The sequence below is a fragment of the Ostrea edulis genome, chromosome 5 (assembly GCF_947568905.1).
Source record: "Ostrea edulis chromosome 5, xbOstEdul1.1, whole genome shotgun sequence".
Lineage (NCBI taxonomy): Eukaryota > Metazoa > Mollusca > Bivalvia > Ostreida > Ostreidae > Ostrea > Ostrea edulis.
The window spans coordinates 18,058,208-18,079,527 of NC_079168.1; the positions used below are offsets into that span (position 1 = coordinate 18,058,208).

Here is a 21,320-nt window from a genome sequence, read left to right on the forward strand (position 1 = left end):
TATACCCCACTTTTCAATTAATTCCTGATGTCTTCTGTACTTCATTGTCTATAATAACAGTAGTGTTATTTATTCGTACTAGTTATTTTAATTGAAACTAAAACTGTACAGAACTTCTATTTTATCAATGTATTGAACTTTCTAATTTTCAGTTAACTGATGATAGTAGTTTATAACGTTTAATTTGTCAGATGCGCAAGATATGCTATGGTCTATGTTGTAACATACTATGGGTACCAACTTAAAGCACCTTCCCTCTAACAGGTACCAGATTATAAAGCACTCTCTAACTGGTACCAGATTATAAAGCACTCTCCCTCTAACAGGTACCAACTAATAAACACTCTCCCTCTAACAGGTACCAGATTATAAAGCACTCTCCCTCTAACACGTACCAACTAATAAACACTCTCCCTGTAACAGCTACCAACTTATAAAGCACTCTCCCTCTAACAGGTACCAACTTATAAGGCAACCTCCCTGTAACAGGTACCAACTAATAAAGCACTCTCCCTCTAACAGGTACCAACTTAGAAGGCAACCTCCCTCTAACAGGTACCAACTAATAAAGCACTCTCCCTCTAACAGGTACCAACTTATAAGGCACTCTCCCTCTAACAGGTACCAGATTATAAAGCACTCTCCCTCTAACAGGTACCAACTAATAAAGCACTCTCCCTCTAACAGGTACCAACTTATAAGGCAACCTTCCTCTAACAGGTACCAACTAATAAAGCACTCTCCCTCTAACAGGTACCAACTTATAAGACACTCTCCCTCTAACAGGTACCAACTTATAAAGCACTCTCCCTCTAACAGGTACCAGATTATAAAGCACTCTCCCTCTAACAGGTACCAAATAATAAAGCACTCTCCCTCTAACAGGTACCAACTTATAAGGCAACCTCCCTCTAACAGGTATCAACTAATAAAGCACTCTCCTTCTAACAGGTACCAACTTATAAGGCAACCTCCCTCTAACAGGTACCAACTAATAAAGCACTCTCCCTCTAACAGGTACCAACTAATAAAGCACTCTCCCTCTAACAGGTACCAACTTAGAAGGCAACCTCCCTCTAACAGGTACCAACTAATAAAGCACTCTCCCTCTAACAGGTACCAACTTATAAGGCACTCTCCCTCTAACAGGTACCAGATTATAAAGCACTCTCCCTCTAACAGGTACCAACTAATAAAGCACTCTCCCTCTAACAGGTACCAACTTATAAGGCAACCTTCCTCTAACAGGTACCAACTAATAAAGCACTCTCCCTCTAACAGGTACCAACTTATAAGGCACTCTCCCTCTAACAGGTACCAGATTATAAAGCACTCTCCCTCTAACAGGTACCAACTAATAAAGCACTCTCCCTCTAACAGGTACCAACTTATAAGGCAACCTTCCTCTAACAGGTACCAACTAATAAAGCACTCTCCCTCTAACAGGTACCAACTTATAAGACACTCTCCCTCTAACAGATACCAACTTATAAAGCACTCTCCCTCTAACAGGTACCAGATTATAAAGCACTCTCCCTCTAACAGGTACCAAATAATAAAGAACTCTCCCTCTAACAGGTACCAAATTATAAGGCAACCTCCCTCTAACAGGTACCAACTAATAAAGCACTCTCCCTCTAACAGGTACCAACTTATAAGGCAACCTCCCTCTAACAGGTACCAGATTATAAAGCACTCTCCCTCTAACAGGTACCAACTAATATAGCACTCTCCCTCTAACAGGTACCAGATTATAAAGGACTCTCCCTCTAACAGGTACCAACTTATAAGGCAACCTCCCTGTAACAGGTACCAACTTATAAAGCACTCTCCCTCTAACAGGTACCAGATTATAAAGCACTCTCCCTCTAACAGGTACCAGATTATAAAGCACTCTCCCTCTAACAGGTACCAACTTATAAGACACTCTCCCTCTAACAGGTACCAACTTATAAGGCAACCTCCCTCTAACAGGTACCAACTTATAAGACACTCTCCCTCTAACAGGTACCAACTAATAAAGCACTCTCCCTCTAACAGGTACCAACTTATAAGGCAACCTCCCTCTAACAGGTACCAACTTATAAAGCACTCTCCCTCTAACAGGTACCAGATTATAAAGCACTCTCCCTCTAACAGGTACCAAATAATAAAGCACTCTCCCTCTAACAGGTACCAACTTATAAGGAAACCCTCCCTCTAACAGGTACCAACTAATAAAGCACTCTCCCTCTAACAGGTACCAACTTATAAGGAAACCCTCCCTCTAACAGGTACCAACTAATAAAGCACTCTCCCTCTAACAGGTACCAACTTATAAGGCACTCTCCCTCTAACAGGTACCAACTAATAAAGCACTCTTCCTCTAACAGGTACCAACTTATAAGGCAACCTTCCTCTAACAGGTACCAACTAATAAAGCACTCTCCCTCTAACAGGTACCAACTTATAAGACACTCTCCCTCTAACAGGTACCAACTTATAAAGCACTCTCCCTCTAACAGGTACCAGATTATAAAGCACTCTCCCTCTAACAGGTACCAGATTATAAAGCACTCTCCCTCTATCAGGTACCAACTTATAAGGCAACCTCCCTGTAACAGGTACCAACTTATAAAGCACTCTCCCTCTAACAGGTACCAGATTATAAAGCACTCTCTCTCTAACAGGTACCAACTAATAAAGCACTCTCCCTCTAGCAGGTACCAGATTATAAGGCAACCTCCCTCTAACAGGTACCAGATTATAAATGGAGGATATTTTATAATCTGGTACATGTTGGAGGAAGTGTGCTTTGTAAGTTGGTACCTGTTAGAGGGAGGGTACTTTATAGAATCTGGTACCTGTTAGAGGGAGGCTGCTTTATAAGTTGGTACCTGTTAGAGGGAGGGTGCTTTATAAGTTGGTACCTGTTAGAGGTAGTGTACTTTATAATCTGGTATCTGTTAGAGGGAAGATGCTTTATGATTTGATGATAAAGCATTTTATCTCAAAGAGGTACCAAGTTATACAGCACCCTAACTCTAACAGGAAGCAGTGTATGCTAGGACTAAAATAATTATAGCTTCTCCCAAAGTAGAACTTCTATTGTGCTTATCAAAAACAATCGTTGTCAATAGTACAGTGTACTTGGGATCAGCTGGACTTGTTACACTACAGAAATCATGGAACACACTGTTTCCATGTTGTACCTGTTTGGTTGTGAATCCCAGATGATGTTCAACAACTTGTTCAACACCTTGTTTGAAATGAAAAAACTTGTAAAGTTTACAAATTTATTATAGCACAAGTCAATATTGTTTTAGAGTAGCTGATAACAAGTAATAAGTTTTCCAATAAAAATAAATGAGTACAAGCAGAAAAGGTTACATAGGGTGTTTTTCTGATGCCATTTCTAGAATAAAGTGCAACGTCACGGCACATGATACGCCCGTCACATATTGTTAACAGTATAGATTGTACCCATTAAAACATTTTTTTTTATATCACCTTAATTAAAAGTCACAGTGACCTTAAAGTAGGATGCAACACACCTTCTACCTAAGATGCATTAGTTGACCAATTTTGGTGATTCTAGGTCTAATAGTTTTCAAGTTATGAGCCGGACAAGTTTTTGCCATATATGGCCATATCTTCTTAATGAAAAGTCACAGTGACCTGGTTTTAATGTGCGACACACCTTCTACCCAAGATGTATCTACAGACAAAGTTTGATGATTCTAGGCCTTGTAGTATTTAAGTTACGGGTCGGACACGAAAAAGCTAACAGACGGACGGACAGACGGATATCTTCTTAATGAAAAGTCACAGTGACCTGGTTTTAATGTGCGACACACCTTCTACCCAAGATGTATCTACAGACAAAGTGTGATGATTCTAGGCCTTGTAGTATTTAAGTTACGGGTCGGACACGAAAAAGCTAACAGACGGACGGACATGAACGCCATACCATAATATGGAACGTCTTAAGACGGGCGTATAAAAAGGCTTTAAATAGTATCAGCCATCATCAGGCTGTCACATACTTTCTTTCCATGAATAAAAGCTCCTAAACTTAAAAGTGACAGGAGGCCGGTAGATAGACAACTAGAGCTCTGCGGAAAATATTTCCCCAAAATTGACCATGATCAACAATCTGTAAATATTCTAAAACACCAAAGAAGTTATTTACAAAGACCCTAGCTTCAAAACTGTGAGATGAGTTAAAAGGTCAACCGTCATTTATTTAATACATGTATATTTCCTCAAAAACTGACTCGGTTAAACCTGTAATTTTCAACAACAAAAAAAATTAAACAAAAATCAAAATCATAACCACATACACATTTTCCATACCCATACAAATACTCTGCAGAATAAGGTTCTCAGTTGAATATTGGGAGAAATTTGACAAATCATGTACTTTCTATGTAATGTTTCCTCAAAATACTCAGTTCAAGAATCTGTAATTTTCTCAAACAAGGTTTTCCTATTAAGTGAACCTACAACCTTGACCTTAAAAAACAATAAGCATCTTCCTTTTATGGTGATCAAATGTACCAAGTTGTAAGATTCTGGAGCTTACGGTTCAGTCTGTATCCCATCTTACAAGGTCCGGACAGACAACAACATACCATAATATGTCCAGTCTCTGACGGGCAAGTACCATAATAAGAAAATCTAAAGTTATGACCCTAACAAGCTTTCACAAACTATAAAACATGAGGTGTTTGTAAAACATATAAGCCCCCATGGTGCAAAATTGAAAAGGGTTATACACATGCATAATTTGATTGATAGTAGTATCATCAATTCGAAATATTGAGCAAACAATATCTTCCTATGTCAGGAGTGGATTGACCAAGTGACCTAAAAATCAATAGGGGTCATCTACTCCTTATGCTGTACCAGGTTTGGTGTCAATCAAGCAAATAATTCTTAAAACATAAGAGACAATATATTACTATGTCCAGTTTACCCCTTGACTTCTGACCATGTGACCTCAAATCTACTCCTTGAGATGTACCAGTGTACCAAGTTTGATGTCTGTCAAGCAAAGGGTTCTCAAGATATTGAGCAGGCAGTGTCTTCCTATGTCCAGAGTAGATTGACCCTTGACATTTCGACCCGAAAAACAATTGGGGTCCTCTTCTTTTCATAACCAACCCACATATGAAATATGTTACGATCAAGTGAATGGTTCTTAAGATATTAAGCGGACAACATGTGGTCTACCGACCGACCAACAGGTGCAAACCAATATGCCCCTCTTCTTTGAATGGGAGCATAAATATAGTGTTATAACACTAAAAGGCTTCCATACATCTAAAAGTAACATAGGACAAGGCTAACTATAGAAACATTGAGATAGCCTAAACACTTAAACTCTGAAAAAGTAATATCTGATACTACCCTGAACCAAGTAAATTGACTCTGCTAAGGTATTTACATATTATAATGTAAAATCTAAATTGTTCCCTAACTCAATGTTATGTTCATTTCCTACTCTATGTAAAAGATAAGAGGCGAACACGAAATTCATGTGAAAAGTACAAACCTTAGAGTTCTTTAACCTAGCAGAGTGAGTAAATCTGAGTCAGCTCCTTATATAGGGCTGACAAAATCAATGGGATACTAAATATAAATGCTCAATCTGATAACCCAGGATTAAGCCTCTTGGCCAATGAAATTGCAGAAAACAAATTATGTTCAGGAAGACTGGAATAATGGCAGGTATAATGAATTACATAGCACAGTGAAAGGTAAACATGTGAAACATTAAGATATTTCCTTTACAAAATCTTAAATGTAAAGTTTGAAAAGGTTGCATGTATAGTACAATGTATGCCAGTGGATTTGAAAATGACCTGAATCAATGGTCTTTCTATTTGGTACAAAACAGATATAGTTATGATTAATCATTATATCATTGGGTAAAGGCGGCAGTCTGCTTCCCTTAAGGATGTATTCTAAACAGTGGATGCAATCAAAATCTCTGCCTCCACAAACATAATATCTTTGAAGTATTGGATGTGTGTGTTCATATTCTGTCCAATCCTGTAACATGAAAAACAAGACATAATCTTATTGGCTCATCCTAAATTTAGTATCCTATCAAAGTTTAACTAGTAAATTGCATTCTTCTATTGTGTTATCGAGTATATAAGTTCAAACACAGTATTTATCAAGTTTCTCTGAATAATTAGAATTTATCCTACCATCTCCTACCATTATCTTTTTCCTTTAAATATTGAATATCTTAGACAGAAAATAAAATCATAAAAACTTTATATATCACACAATGCGAAGTCAATATAAAATTACTGGTAAAGAAAGTTCAACTCTTTGACACAAGTATGATGGAAAATTAAAGATAACGGTGATAATGTTTCGAGGATTGTTTTCATCTCTCAAACAAAATACATGTAGAATTTCAAATTGAAAATAGAAGCAATGTTGACTATTTGAAATGATCATATGGAATTTGTGCACCACAAAGATGAACTTACATAATGGATTTTAGCCTAAACAGTCCAAATTCTTCCAAAACCAATGCACACAGTTCTAAACTACCCTGGATGAAAAAATGAAAGAAAAAAAGATTTATATATATATATGTCTGTTCTTAATGTTTGAATATCTTCACACAAATAAAAGATATAGGTTAACAAAGAGGCCCATGGGCCACATCGCTCACCTGAGTCACCCTGGTCCAGTTCTAAAGATTTTCCCTATATATTCGCATGTAAAACTTTGGTCTCTATTTTGACCCCATCCTACCCCCAGGGGCCATGATTTGTAACAACAGGCCCATGGGCCACATCGCTCACCTGAGTCACTTTGGCCCATATCTGAAGACTTTCCATATATATTTCCATGTAAAACCTTAGTCCCTATTATGGCCCAAACTACCCTTTGCATACTTGAATCTACACTATGTCAGAAAGCTTTCATGTAAATGTCAATTTCTTTGGCCCAATGGTTCTTGAGAAGAAGATTTTTAAAGCTTTCTCCTATATTTGTATGTAAAACTTTGACCCCCCCCCCACTTGTGGCCCCATCCTACTCCCCAGGGGCCATGATTTGAACAAACTTGAATCTGCACTACGTCAGGAAGCTTTCAGGTAAATTTCAGCTCTTCTGGCCCAGTGGTTCTTGAGAAGAAGATTTTTAAATGACCCCACCCTATTTTTTCATTTTTATGATTATCTCCCCTTTGAAAGGGACATGGCCCTTCATTTGAACAAACTTGAAAGCCCTTCACCCAAGGATGCTTTTGGCCATGTTTGGTTGAAATTGGCCCAGTGGTTCTGGAGAAGAAGTCGAAAATGTGAAAAGTTTAACAGACAGACGGACAGACAGACAGACGACGGACAAAAAATTATCAGAAAAGCTCACTTGAGCTTTCAGCTCAGGTGAGCTACAAACTTGAATCTGCACTAGGTCAGGAATCTTTAATGATAATTTCAGGTCCTCTGGCCCAGTGCTTCTTGAGAAGATTTTTAAATGACCCCACCCTAATTTTGTGATTATCTCCCCTTTGTGCCAAGTTTTGGTTGAAATTGGCTCAGTGGTTCTGGAGAAGAAGATGAAAATGTGAAAAGTTTATGCCGACGACAGACAACTAACAAATTTTGATCAGAAAAGCACATTTGAGCCTGAGAAAAAAACAAGAGGCCCAGGGGCCTTATAGGTCACCTGAGTATCATGTAACAACCTTCCAATGTTTGAATTAGGTTTGTGTTTAAATATAAGAATTTTACTTTTGGATGGAAGAAACATTGAATAGCTATGTGGTCAGCCCCGCCTTTTCACCAGAACCCCTTACCCAGGGACCATAAATTTCAGTTTTGAAAGAAGCATCCTTGATCATCATTATCATACTATTAGTTTGTCTACTTAATACCCAGCAGCAGAGGAGAAGATTTTCAAAGAAATAATGCATTTTCACTATATGACTTATAGAGCCCCACCCTAGCAACAGAACCCCTGATCTAGGGGCCATGAATTTCACAATTTTTAACAAGAGGTACTGTGAGCAATGCTCACTAAGAATACCCCCCGCTTACCTCAATCTCCCAAAGGGTGTTGGTAATAGGTATAAACTACCTCTTTTCTGAGTGTTGCTACTTCGATGTCCAGTGCGCATGACCTTTGACCTTTTGACCCCAAAATCGATAGGGAACATCTTCATCCCATGGGTAGTCCATATGTATGATATGGTGACTGTAGGTGGAAAGGATAACGCTTTAGAGCCCGGAAACCATATTGCTACTTCAATGTTCAGTGCGCGTGACCTTTGACCTTTTGACCCCAAAATCGATAGGGATCATCTTCATCCCATGGGTAGTCCATATATATGATATGGTGATTGTAGGTGGAAAGGATAACGCTTTAGAGCCCGGAAACCATATTGCTACTTCAATGTCCAGTGCGCTTGACCTTTGACCTTTTGACCCCAAAATCGATAGGGAACATCTTCATCCCATGGGTAGTCCATATATATGATATGGTGACGGTAGGTGGAAAGGATAATGCTTTAGAGCCCGGAAACCATTGCGTCTATAGACGGACGGACGGACAACCCGATTCCAGTATACCCCCCCACAACTTGTTGCATGGGGTACAAAGAGGCATCCTTGCTCATCATTACCATGCTATTAGTTTGTCTACTTAATACCCAGAGACAGAGAAGAAGATTTTCAAAGAATTTCTACACTTTCACTATATGACCAATAGAGCCCCACCCTAACACAAGAAGCCCTGCCCCAGGGGCCATGAATTTCACATTTTTGGTAGAGGGCTCAACGCTCATTATAATTATGCCCACAGTTTGGCTTCTTGATGTCCAGGAGTAAAGACGAAGATTTTTTAAAATTACACTCATTTTGATGGTTTTTGCCCCACCCCTCAGGCCCCAGGGGGCAGGGACCACGAATTTCACAATTTTTGTTCCCCTCCACCCACAGATGCTATATGCCAAAATTGGTTGAAATTGGTTCAGGGGTTTCAGAGAAGAAGCTGAAAATGTTCAAATGTTAACGCACGACGAACGACGACGGACAAAAACAGATAGCAATAGGTCACCTGAATGAATTCAGGTGACCTAAAAATTTAGAACTTACTGGCAAAATCTCGGTGCCCTGTAAATGTGATTTCTTACATCCTTATTGGCGGGGTAAAAGCATCTGTTAAATTCTGAGATGGTGTTCCCTGGTGAAATAGTATCCTTTACAAACAGACGGAAATGTCTTTTTGTTTCATCAACGCTTTGTGTGCCCTCGTGTACAAGTAAATGTATTTTTGATATAATAGTCTCATCTACTGGCTGGCTTAATCCTGGAAACTAAGAAAACATTCTAAATGAATACATGTAATTATATAAGGGGATTTGAAACAAAATGTATGCCTCTCTTGCTGAACTTTGCCAACAGAATTTAAGTTTTACAATTTTCATTTATGTATATATTGAAAGTTTGATGCCTGTGACATTTGGGAATTACTGACATAGCATAATTTTAGGGATTGTAGCATTGGTGAGAAACATTGCACTGCCACCGGTCTCTAATTTATGAATGGGCTTGTAAATTTTTCAGTTAAAGTTTATAATCTGATTGGACTACTTGTCTGGCAATATATACAGGGCTCAAAATTAATGTATGCCTGTCACTCCGTGACTGGTTAAAAGTCTGGCTGACTGACTGACATTTGTTTTAGTCAGTCAGATGAGTTAATTTTCTAAAGCATCATTTTGCAAAATATACTTATGAAAGAAGTAGGTACAGTTTCTAAAGTAATTTGGCCCAAAATATCGATGATTTCACTTGGAGCTCAAACCCTGGCATTCAAATAAGGAATGGATTAGCAAACCCAAAATCTGCTCAGTTTGATCAGCAAAATGATTTGTGTCATATGACGTGAGCTAGAAGTTGGCATAAAATTGCAAAAATGCCATTTTCAATGAAAATATCCACAAATTCAGGTGGTTTTCTTATCAGAAAACATACAGTGCATGCGTCGAGCAAATTCATATTCAAGTATGTTTTTCATCTTAAATTAATACACAATATATATCATTTTTATTTTGCTCGACAAATGCGCACATCTTTTCCTGAGCAATAATCTGTATGGCATTTGACAGTTTTCAGGCTTATTTGAAAACAAGATGTGTTTGTGAAACACAAATGCCCCAGATAATGGCCAATTCCAAAGATGGTCAAGGTCACAAGGGCAAATATCTTGGTACCAGTAGAAAGATCTTGTCAAAAGAAATCATCATGTATAATACGAAAGCTCTAATATTTACCATTTAGAAGTTATGACCAATGTAAAAAAAAATTAAAAGTAAGTTAAATGTCAAGGTCAAAAGGTTTAATACCAACGGAAAGGTCTTGTCACAAGGAACACTCATGTGAAATATCAAAGCTCTATCACTTATTGTTCAAACGTTATTAGCAAGGTTAAAGTTTTCAAAAAGTAGGTCATACTCCAAGGTCAAGGTCACATGGTAAAAAATGTTGGTACCCACGGAAAGGTCTTGTCACAAGGAATACTCATGTGAAATAACTAAGCTCTATCACTTACTGTTCAAAAGTTATTAGCAAGGTTAAAGTTTCAGACAGAATGACAGAATTACAGAATGACAGACAGGACAAAAACAATATGCCCCCTGATCTTCAATCTCGGGGGCATAAAAAGGCAGGAAATGTCATAATGCTGTCCAATTAGAAATATCATTCTGGTTTTGTTGACATAGTATACCTGGCATATATTTTACTTTCTTAAAACGCTTATTAAGGTTAATTCCAAACACATTTTATTGAGAGAAAATTTTTGGGCCTTTTTATGTATACAATCGTACCTTGTTCTTTACACGTTTGGCATGCTTCGATCTGTAGACCTATCAGACAAATCCGAGTTGTAAATATAAATCCCACATTTAAGTGTTACAATATTGTTTAAGACATATTGAGCTAAATTTCATTTTAATAACATTAATGAAATGTGTTTAAATATTTCTGGAAAACTCTGTTGGACTAGTAAATTTTTCAGCAGACTGGTTGAAATTATACCCCATCAGTCCGGCTGGACTGGTGACATAAAAAGTTAGCTTCAAGCACTGTATATAGGGAGTAAAAGATGCTTCATTTACCTCCCCTACTAGATGCTTTCTGTGATCTGCTGGATCTGGTAAAAACAATGAATCTCCACTTTCTTCTAAATGCTTTCCTTGGCCAACTTCTCTCAGAGGAGCTTTGATATTGTTTTCCTTTTCCAGATAGAGTCCGTTTCTTGAATCTGAAGACAAATATGACACCATTTTAACATGTCTCAGTAGTCCTCATAAATTCCAGTAATTAATTCATCACTAAATGTTTTAACCTCTAATTGAAAATGATTTCATATTTGAGTCTTTGCAGGGGTTTTCCTACCATTTTCAAACTGGGTCCAGAGTCCGTAGAATTGGGAAAATTGACACATAAAATGTTCAAATTGGGAAAGTATGAAAAGTATTAATTACCTTGTGCTTAGATACGCATAAATAAAAGAGAAGAAAAAAATGTTTTCACTCAGCAAAACATGATATATATTCATAGCAAAATCTGTGTCAGAGATCTCATTCCTTTCTGTCTAAAAAAAATTCTAATTATGTCTCCCCTCTTCCAGGGGGAGACATAGTTTTTGTACTTCATCCGTCTTTCTGTCTGTCACAAAATCTTGTGAACACTTCTCCTATATGGCTTATCGGATAGTCTTGAAACTTTGTGCAATGCTTCATTCTCATTTGTAGATGTGCATATTGGTGGGACAGGATGATCCAATTATTTTCCTTAAAGTTATAGTGGATCTAACAGGGGTGGAAGAACAGTGTCATTGTTACATAAGAGTCCAGTAAATGAAAAGACCCAGTCCCTATTGAAAATTCCCTCTAATTAGATAATAGCTAAACTATAAGCTGATTTTCATGGTGTACAAAATGCATACCTTAAACTCTGGATATTTCAAGACAGTCCTCAAGGAAACTATTGTGAGGCAGTCCATCTTCTTGGAAGGCTGTAGTGATTGTCTTTTTTTGTGTGTCTAGCTGAATTCTGCTGAAAGAATTTATTAGTCTCACTATCAACCTTGCCATGCATTAATTTTTTTAAAGACCACACCTGTAATCAAAATCAAAGCATTACTTGTTTCTAAATATATACATCAGTATCATCACCAACAAAGACAGCCTTGTCTTGAAACACAAGCTTAGTATAACATGAAACCAATCATTACAATGACCAATGTTTCAAATTTATTTATATTAACAGTCCTTGACCAGTCGAATTTGATCAATATTTTCATTAGTTTGTCACTATGAAGATACCGTAATTTTCCAACTCAGTCTCAGATAGACATACACGGAGAAAATTTGTGGCTGGATCGGGAATTGAACCCAGGGACCTCTGTGCAAGATTTTACCAGTTGGTGCCGTGACTACTCTTGTCCTGCCAGGGGTGAAATGAATCTTGGGTTGTGTGTCTTCGACGGCAAAGACAAATTAAAGGGAGGAATTTAGTAGTTAGGGCTACACGGACCGTGGATATCGACCTGGATAGCTCAGTGGTTAGAGCACCTGACTAGTAATGCAGGGATCCTAGGTTTGACTCCTGGTCCAGCCAAATATTTTCTCCTCCCCTATACTGCATTCCGTGACATAACTTGCGCAGTGTTAAGTTTATACGTGTATCAAATTAAAAATCTAGGCCCACTGGCCTTCATTGTGGAATGAATAGTAGGATTGTTACATATAATGTCCGAAATTACAAACGTTCACAGAAAATACCAAAGATATGACCGAAATTAAAAATTATTGAAGTCGTCAAAGGAGGGACCAAAATTTTTAATGTGAATATGATAGTAGATGTCATGTATTACTGAGATCATTTTAGCTCCTCTCTCGGTAATTTTTGTCATTTTTTTGGTAATTTCTGTAAATGGTACCATTTTAAACGCAGTCGGATGTTGGTATTGCATAACAATTTTAATCTGCGCGGAGAAATGACCCGGGTTCATTTCGATGACCCAAAAGTCATGGAATCCTAACCCCGGGTCATTTTCCAACGGACAGTCGAAAGAAAGAGAAAAACCCCCACATATTACCCCATACCGATTCACGTATCATGATGAATTTACAAAGGTGGGTAAAATTCTACCCAGTATGCTTAAATCTGGTAGAGAAAGCAGGCATGCAGGAAAGACCTTATCGAGTAGAGTTCCCATTAGGTAACCCTGAGCACGGATGTTTTCCCGAAACCCGAGGTCAAATGTCTACGAAAAGGGTAAAAATCCACGACTGGGGGGGGGGGGGGGGGGGGGGGGGGGGGGGGTTCAACGTAAAGAAATGATCCCATGTCATTTCTCAACAGGGTTAAAATTTGATGGTCTGAGGCCACCAACCCCTGCATCAGCAAAAGTGTCAGCCGCAGCCACTCCTGGAAGTATTGGAGATTGGGGTCTGCTGACATCTTGGTAATGGCTAGTCCTGACTTCTATACTTGTAGTCATGGATAATGAAGTGAACAGCTCGGCGTTGGGAGGTTGACAAAACACGGACAATCACGGACGCACGGATGCACGGAAATAGATAAAAATAGTACAAATCACGGATTCATTTTGCACGGATGATAACATTTTCCGTGCATTTTTTAAATATAGAATATGCTATTGATTTGTGACTTCGAACATAGTCTGAATTTTTTTTTAGGGTGCATGTAGGTAGGGGATATGTAGGTAGAATTTACCAGTCACGGACATTTTCTGTGCATTGTGACGTCATTCTAATTGTTATAAACATGCAAAATTTACACTAAATTACAGACGGAAGACTAATTTTTAGAATAATATTTTATTTTAATCGTTATTTCTTATAATTCTTCAATAAGAACAATTTTATTACAGAATTTCCGTAACTTTGTTATCCGTGACTAAAAAAATCGTCCGTGACTTTAAAATCGTCCGTGAATCCGTGACTTTAAAAAATCGTCCGTGACTTTTTGTTTATCCAATTTCCGTGATTTTATGTGTTTACGGATGTAATAAATGTGTTTCTAGATTTTAATTTTATTGATCCGTAAAATTTGTTAAAAACGGAATATCAATTTCATATCTTTATCTGTAAAACTTTATCACAGTGCAATGTCAAATTCGATTTCGTCCGCTGTTCAAATAAGCATTGCAAATATAATGCATTCTCCGGAACAAAATATTACTGTTCACTTTATGAATTCAGATGTTCAGAATACAATGACAAGTCAGTAGACATAATACACTTTTTCTAATTCACGGAAAATTGTTATCCGTGCAAAATGAGTCCGTGGTTTGTATTATTTATCAAATCACAGACAGATTTTTTTTCAGTCATGGATACCATAACTTAAGGAATATATATGAAATAACGATACAATACTTGTAATATGAAAGAAATATAGTCTTCCGTCTGTAAATTTCACATGTTTATAATGAGATGAAGGAATCAGATAAATATTACATACAAATCACGGACAGATTTTTCTTCCCAGTCATGGATAACAAAGTTTACGGATATTCTGTAAATTGAAGAATTTATATGAAATAATGATAAAATACAAATATATAATGTAATGAAAAAATCAATGAAATATTGCATACAATCACGGACAAATGTTTGTGACGAAACAATTATGATGACGTCACAATGCACTGACTATTTCCGTGACTGATAGATTCTAACTACATATTCCCTGGGGTGTACACAAAACAATTCAAAGTATATTCAAAGTCACAAATCAATTGATTTTATAATTTAAAAAATGCACGGAAAATTCTATCATCGTGCAAAATTAATCCGTGATTTGTACTATTTTTTCGATTTCCGTGCATCCGTGCGTCCGTGACTTGTCCGTGTTTTGTAAATGGCGTCGGCGTTGTATGTACGTTCTGTCTTGTCTAGATGTAGGCCTAATGGCGCCATACTCTAAATAAATCTGTAATAACAACGATATTTGTTATAACATCCTTATTCAATACCTGGATCCACGTCTATGAAAGATTTTACACATGCCCAGTGCTTAGGTACATATGTATCAGGTGATTGATGTCGCCCATGAGCCTCAGATGGTTAGACTGATTTACGAGTTATTCCCCTTGATCTTTCGACAACCTTTCAACCAATGGAAATAATGCATCATGGGTTTTTCAATATGGAGGACGTAAGGTGTTGCGAAAGTAGAAAAACGTAATTGTGACTGTCCTCGTAGCATGCAGGTAAGATAACGACAATGATTCATGGCGGTCCGGAAATGTTTTATTTTACTTAACAAGTCTATGAAAACGAGAAATGACATATTTGTGATTTGCATGACGGTGTTTGTCAGCTTGTACCGGCGGGATAAGCTCGCTACTGGAACTACTAGCACCAGCTGACAGGTCGACTAGGCCTGTCCGAAACTAATGTTTGTAGAATTCAGATAAAATAAGAGAGCACATCATGCAATTATCAGTAGACTGTGTGTTTTGAGAAATCCATTTCTTATGATTTTTACTTCAGAACGCGATAGGCCTAATCTATTTCATTGTATCTGTTTAGTCTAATTTCTAAATGATTTTTTTTTTTTTACCAATCTAGCTCATGAAACGATATTGGGTATCATGCAAGATACGTGTAATACCCTTCAAAAATGTTTGTCGGTCTGCATCACTAGGTCTAATCGCCAATGTCGTTTTATAGTCTTATTTCACTCTTGGGCTCTGTGATGTTAATTTTTAACCTTTGTTTCATGAACGAATCTGATCGTTGAAAAGTCAATCTTCATTTATTATTAAATGACTGTCATTTATATCGAACGATTAATAATTAAGTAAACTTTTAAAGTTCCATTCATTCTGATGATAGGCAATATCTATCCAGTGTAATGTGATAATAAAACTATTTATATTATGATATATATCTATTCATTGTCAGAAACATAAATTATATAACAGAGATTAACAACTTCCTCAAGTCTCACATGGTTGCCTGTTGTTTTTTTTATGGGGGGGGGGGGGTGTGTGTAAAAATGCACACTCTGATTTGGTAGTTGGACGTTTCGGCCCAAAGACACTTCAGCCCAAAAATTGGACACTTCGGTCCAAGACGTTTCGGCCCAAAAATTTGGACACTTCGGTCCAAGACGTTTCGGCCCTAATTTTTTGGGTCCAAGACACTTCGGCCCAGATTTTTCATTTTGCCAACATCGCCCATATCATTGCGTTTCCATAACGTTATGGTACATTGACACTTCAGCCCAACGACACTTTGGCCCAAATGTAAAATAAAGATTTTCAATTATTCATCAATAAATTTCTTTGGTTTTTAGTTATTTTGTTTTCATTTCATCATTATATTGATTACCCGTTTGTGTTGTAACCGTGTAGAGTCGGTACGATTGAAGTGAAACCTTTAAATACTCTTAATTGTTTAACAAAATCATGCACGGTCTGGCACGCGCCCTTGTGTACCCCCAGATAAGTATGAAACGCTAACTATGAGCAGTTTGAGAGAAGCCATTTGACATCCATGTCATTTCATTGCATACCACTCCTTAGCTGCTATTAGAAAAAAGGAATATGTCGGGTGAGACAATAAGTTTCATTATGAAATAGTATATATAAGTACGTATGGGTTCCCATTTGTCGCAAATGAATATTTATGAAAATTCAATTTAAAACCAGGAACACGACTTAATCATCCACCAAAAAGTCCTTTTATGGATGAATGCATTCAAGATATTTCATCTCAATATTTCTATGGAAATAACATTTTGAATATTATCTGGAAGATTGTTTTGTCTGATACGTAAAATATTTTGTGAAATATATACATATTATGTTAACATATTTTAGATCCATATTTGATGATTTTAATAAATTGCAGATATTTGTGTCGATATCAGGAGGGTGTGTGTGACGGGACGAATTATTTATTTTCAGCATGGTTTAGGTCTTATGATGTATTCCTGGGTATGTCAAGGCCAGGTTCATTATTCATTTTAAACAACTTTATCAAGCATGAAAAATGGTAGGGAAATGTGGATTATGAATAAGATTCACACATTGTGTTGTGTAATCGTTAGTAGTTGTGTTCAAACGTATTATGTGTGATATATAAAGCAAAAAAAAAAAAGTGCCAAAGTGTCTCGAAGAAAAAAACAAAGGGCAGAAATGTCTTGCGCCAAAATGTCTTTGGGTCGAAGTGTCTCAAATATTTGGGCCAAAGTGTCCTATATCTTGGGCCGAAACGTCTGGGCCAAAGTGTCTGCATGACATTCTCTGATTTAAATTGCATATACCGACTTAAGAATGAAATATCAAGTTCAAACCTTCCAAATCCTATCACTAAAACATTCAAGATACAATATTTTTAGATTGAAGATGTTTCACTTCAAAGTAAAATGAAAGAAAAGTTTCAAATGATCCAAACTCGGAAAAATCAGCTTTCAGAACATGTTTATGATTTGCTTACTTTTTTGTTAATAGTATATTTGTTGATTTAAAACATGAAACTTATAATTCTTTTTTTGATGCATGTATCAAATGAAAAATTGGATGGAAAACTTCATCAATGCACGTAATTATGTTCTTAGAATAGAAAATAAAAGCTTGAATTAACGTTTTTGAAATGATGCGTAGGAATACATATATGTAACAATGACAACAACAACAAATCTGACTGTACGTTAAGGTCAGGTACAGTTACTGTGCAGAATTAAATGGATTATATGTGAAATTAAAGGTGTAATGGTTAAAAGCTGAATTATATATAAAGGAAGAGAACAAGTGGTGACTGGATGTATGTGGCATTGTGTTGGAGGAGACGTTGAACATTGGTTATGTTGTAGGAACGGTGGAATGCGACTCGGCTTCATTTCTATATCAAGTAAAAAGCTCAACACCTCTTCATCTAAATTGTCCTCGTTGCCTGAGCCCCATAAAATGCTGTTCAAGGGGAAGGCAACCCCAACATTTTTACAGAATAAATTTGTCATTATATTCTGTTGATATATACGAGCTAGTTAAGCTTCAGTACTAATTTGAAAACGTTAAAAATTGAAATTCCCGCCATCTATAGAGGCTGCCATGATGTGGAACTCTTTTATATTCAAGACCACGAAAATCAATAATTTTGACGTTACACTGTTCCGGTTTTGATGAGATTCTAAGATCATCGAAGATGTGCATGTGGTAGATTTTACGAACAAATAGGTTGATGCCTTCCTGTCAAGCTGTTCATTACATAATGTGAAGGGGAGATGTGAGAACAGTTTTTTCCCCCCGAAATTCCTGACCCAACCAAGTCAATTGAAAAGAAAAAGACTACGTAAACTGTGGATTCATCATTTGCGTAATGACAAGTTAAGGTTTGAGACATTTGTATGAAGAAACGTGAACTGTCTTCTTGGCCTGCGATTCGACTGAATGTCTTCTTTTCTTAATTATACCCCCCGCAACAAGTTGTGGGTCAAAAGGTCAAAGGTCAAGCGCACTGGACATCGAAGTAGCAATATGGTTTCCGGGCTCTAAAGCGTTATCCTTTCCACCTACAGTCACCATATCATACATATGGACTACCCATGGGATGAAGATGTTCCCTATTGATTTTGGGGTTAAAAGATCAAAGGTCAAGTGCACTGGACATCGAAGTAGCAATATGGTTTCCGGGCTCTAAAGCGTTATCCTTTCCACCTACAGTCACCATATCATACATATGGACTACCCATGGGATGAAGATGTTCCCTATTGATTTTGGGGTCAAAAGGTCAAAGGTCACGCGCACTGGACATCGAAGTAGCAATATGGTTCGGTTTGTCATGCCATTTGTTTTTTACACTCAGAAAAGAGGTAGTTTATACCTATTACCAACACCCTTTGGGAGATTGGGATAAGCGGGGGGTATTCTTAGTGAGCATTGCTCACAGTACCTCTTGTTTCTTCTTGCGAAAGAACGGGCTCAAATCTATACAGCTCCAAACGGGACTGTTCGTGACTTGTCATGTTTACAGTGCTGCTGATGAACCGAAACCGACAGTGTGATGTCATAAATTATAATACTTCCAATGGCTGCTAAGAGAGCGGCGGGTAATTTAAAATATATGAATATATGATAAATTGATAATGATTTAATCTTTGATATCTCCCAGATCAAAAGTCGTCGCTTGCTCTGTCATGTTATCAAACTTGTAACTCATAAAGCAGGCGATATCTCGTGTAATCTGTCTACTTCTACCAGTCTGTGTCCTACATCGTCAAGTTGTCTATGTTGAATATTCTGCCATGTCATCACTAGGTCTATGTGTTTTGTTTCTTTACTAATAAATAAATTTGTATTTTATTCATATCTTTGGTTGCGTTTATTTTTGGTAGCAATGAAAAAAAAAAAATCAAACAGATGCATTTTGTTTACTATGCTTACAAGTGTGGAAATTCCCATTATATAAATAGCGCTAAAATTAGAACAGGAAAGACACATTCCAGAGAACAGTCCCGCATGCTTAGTGCCGATGAACTCTGGACAATTTTTATTTTACTAAGAAATCAAATGAATTTTTCCATCCAATCAGCATTGATGTGAAATCATCACTTTAAAAATAATTTAATGATCATCAAATCATTTCAAAACTTGTAACATTCGATTCCAATTCATGATAGGAGTGAAATAAAGTTAAACCAGTTTCAAATCAATTCATCAAACCAATAAATAGGAATAAACGATGTTTTAAGAGGTAAACATGCCGCCCTAGAAGTTGCTTATCTTTGTTATATATCGTGTCTGATATTGTATTGCAATAGGTAATTGAAGAATAATCTGTAAATGTTGCTGAGCCACTTGATTTGTAATCTTATACCTTATGAAATGCAGGAAGCATGACCTTAGTTCCAATCATACACCTCTACCACCATGTCTACAACATCGTGTCGCATTGTCTGTAACAGCTAGTCCCTTTTAATGTCACTATGTGCTGCATGTACATCTTGCTGTGAACTGCTACAGGTTTGGTAGTAGTAATTAAGGTAGCTGCAGAACTGTAGCTCTCCGAAAAAATTGACAGTCTGGTCTGTCAACATAATTTTTTCGGAGAGCTACAGTTCTGCAGCTATAATTAAGGTCAAAGTTTAGGAAAGAATGTTCAATTAGTAAGCATGATATTTTTGTAAATGCCTTTCTGAAACTACAATATTAAGCTTATGATTTTATTAATCGTTTAAACCAAGTAATTATAAAGAAAAATTCAGTTTTGGATATAATTTAGATTTCCAATGTTTTTGGCTTTGATGTCCTTACAAATACGGGATATTGGAACTATAAAATGCTGGAACTCTTCAGAAAAAGAAGGTACAAAAATCATGGGTCACTTGGGTAACTAGTGATGACTAAAACAATTAATTCATTTCTAATACAAAAATATCTGCCTGATTTGAAGATATTTTTTGTTAATGAATACCGTAGTACCCAAAACATGCATGTGCACAAATACTTGTCTTTATTGAAATCAGCAATGTTTCTTAAACATTTGTCAAGAGAATTAAAAAATTATTTATGGTTTGTGTAAAACAGTTTTTTGTGTTTTTAATGATGAACTTGTAAGTAATGTTATGGAGTTTGATATATTCATTTATACAACCGTTACATGACATTATACTTCAGCAATGCTCAACAAAGGAAGTGCATGCATGTAATATATTGTTGACGTTCATATCTTAAAATGGACATCGTTTGTAAAGTTGCATCTGAGCTTTTGAAGTAAAAAATGACATCCTAGTCTGTGAGTTTCAATATTTTGACCTGATTGTGTCCCCTGTTGAAATTGAATTTTAAGGTCCAGATGAACTACAAGGATGACTCTTAATTCTTGAGGTTAGATGTCAAAGCTGCAAATATTTCACATCCATTGAGACCTACGTTTGATATCCATACAGCTGTAGCAATAAGACTAATAATGATAAGAACTTTAGCATGTTCAAACTTTAAAAAAATCTATTTTAAATCAAAACATTTTTATTTCAACTTAGAATGTTAAATAAGTTTCTGTTGGAAACTCATGCCTCTGCCAGTATATATGATCAATTGTTAAAGGACAGCAACTTGTTTTCAGCTTTTCCTTTGGCAATGCATTCTTGGGTATACGCATGCAACTTTAAACAAAGTTAATATAGAGGTAATATTTCATGTAGTGTTTAATTACTAGACCAGATAGCTTGGATTTAATTGCATACTTTAAAATGACAGGAAAAGCTTGGAGTTTAATCGTTTCAATCATTTAAGTTGTAGTCAGTAGCTTGCCTGTGAT

The 21,320-nt window shown here is 36.8% G+C and overlaps 1 protein-coding gene and 1 long non-coding RNA gene across 3 annotated transcripts in view; one reads left to right on the top strand and one right to left on the bottom strand.

Annotated features, from left to right (window-relative positions):
* Positions 1-3,265: 3,265 nt before the first annotated feature.
* Positions 3,266-12,874, bottom strand: LOC130055170 (uncharacterized). The gene is made up of 6 exons (XR_008803443.1): positions 11,965-12,874; positions 11,132-11,277; positions 10,841-10,879; positions 9,105-9,325; positions 6,489-6,553; positions 3,266-6,036 (listed from the first exon to the last, which is right to left on the bottom strand). It is a non-coding gene; the product is annotated as an uncharacterized LOC130055170 (long non-coding RNA).
* A 2,295-nt stretch (positions 12,875-15,169) lies between these two features.
* The window catches only part of LOC125648974 (uncharacterized), a 33,220-nt gene continuing 27,069 nt past the window's right edge, over positions 15,170-21,320 (top strand). Inside the window, exon 1 of one of the 2 annotated variants that reach the window (XM_048876063.2) lies at positions 15,170-15,261. The gene's annotated coding sequence lies outside the window, so the exon portion shown is untranslated. The remainder of the gene's footprint in view (positions 15,262-21,320) is intronic. The other variant, XM_056166844.1, reaches the window with a different exon arrangement.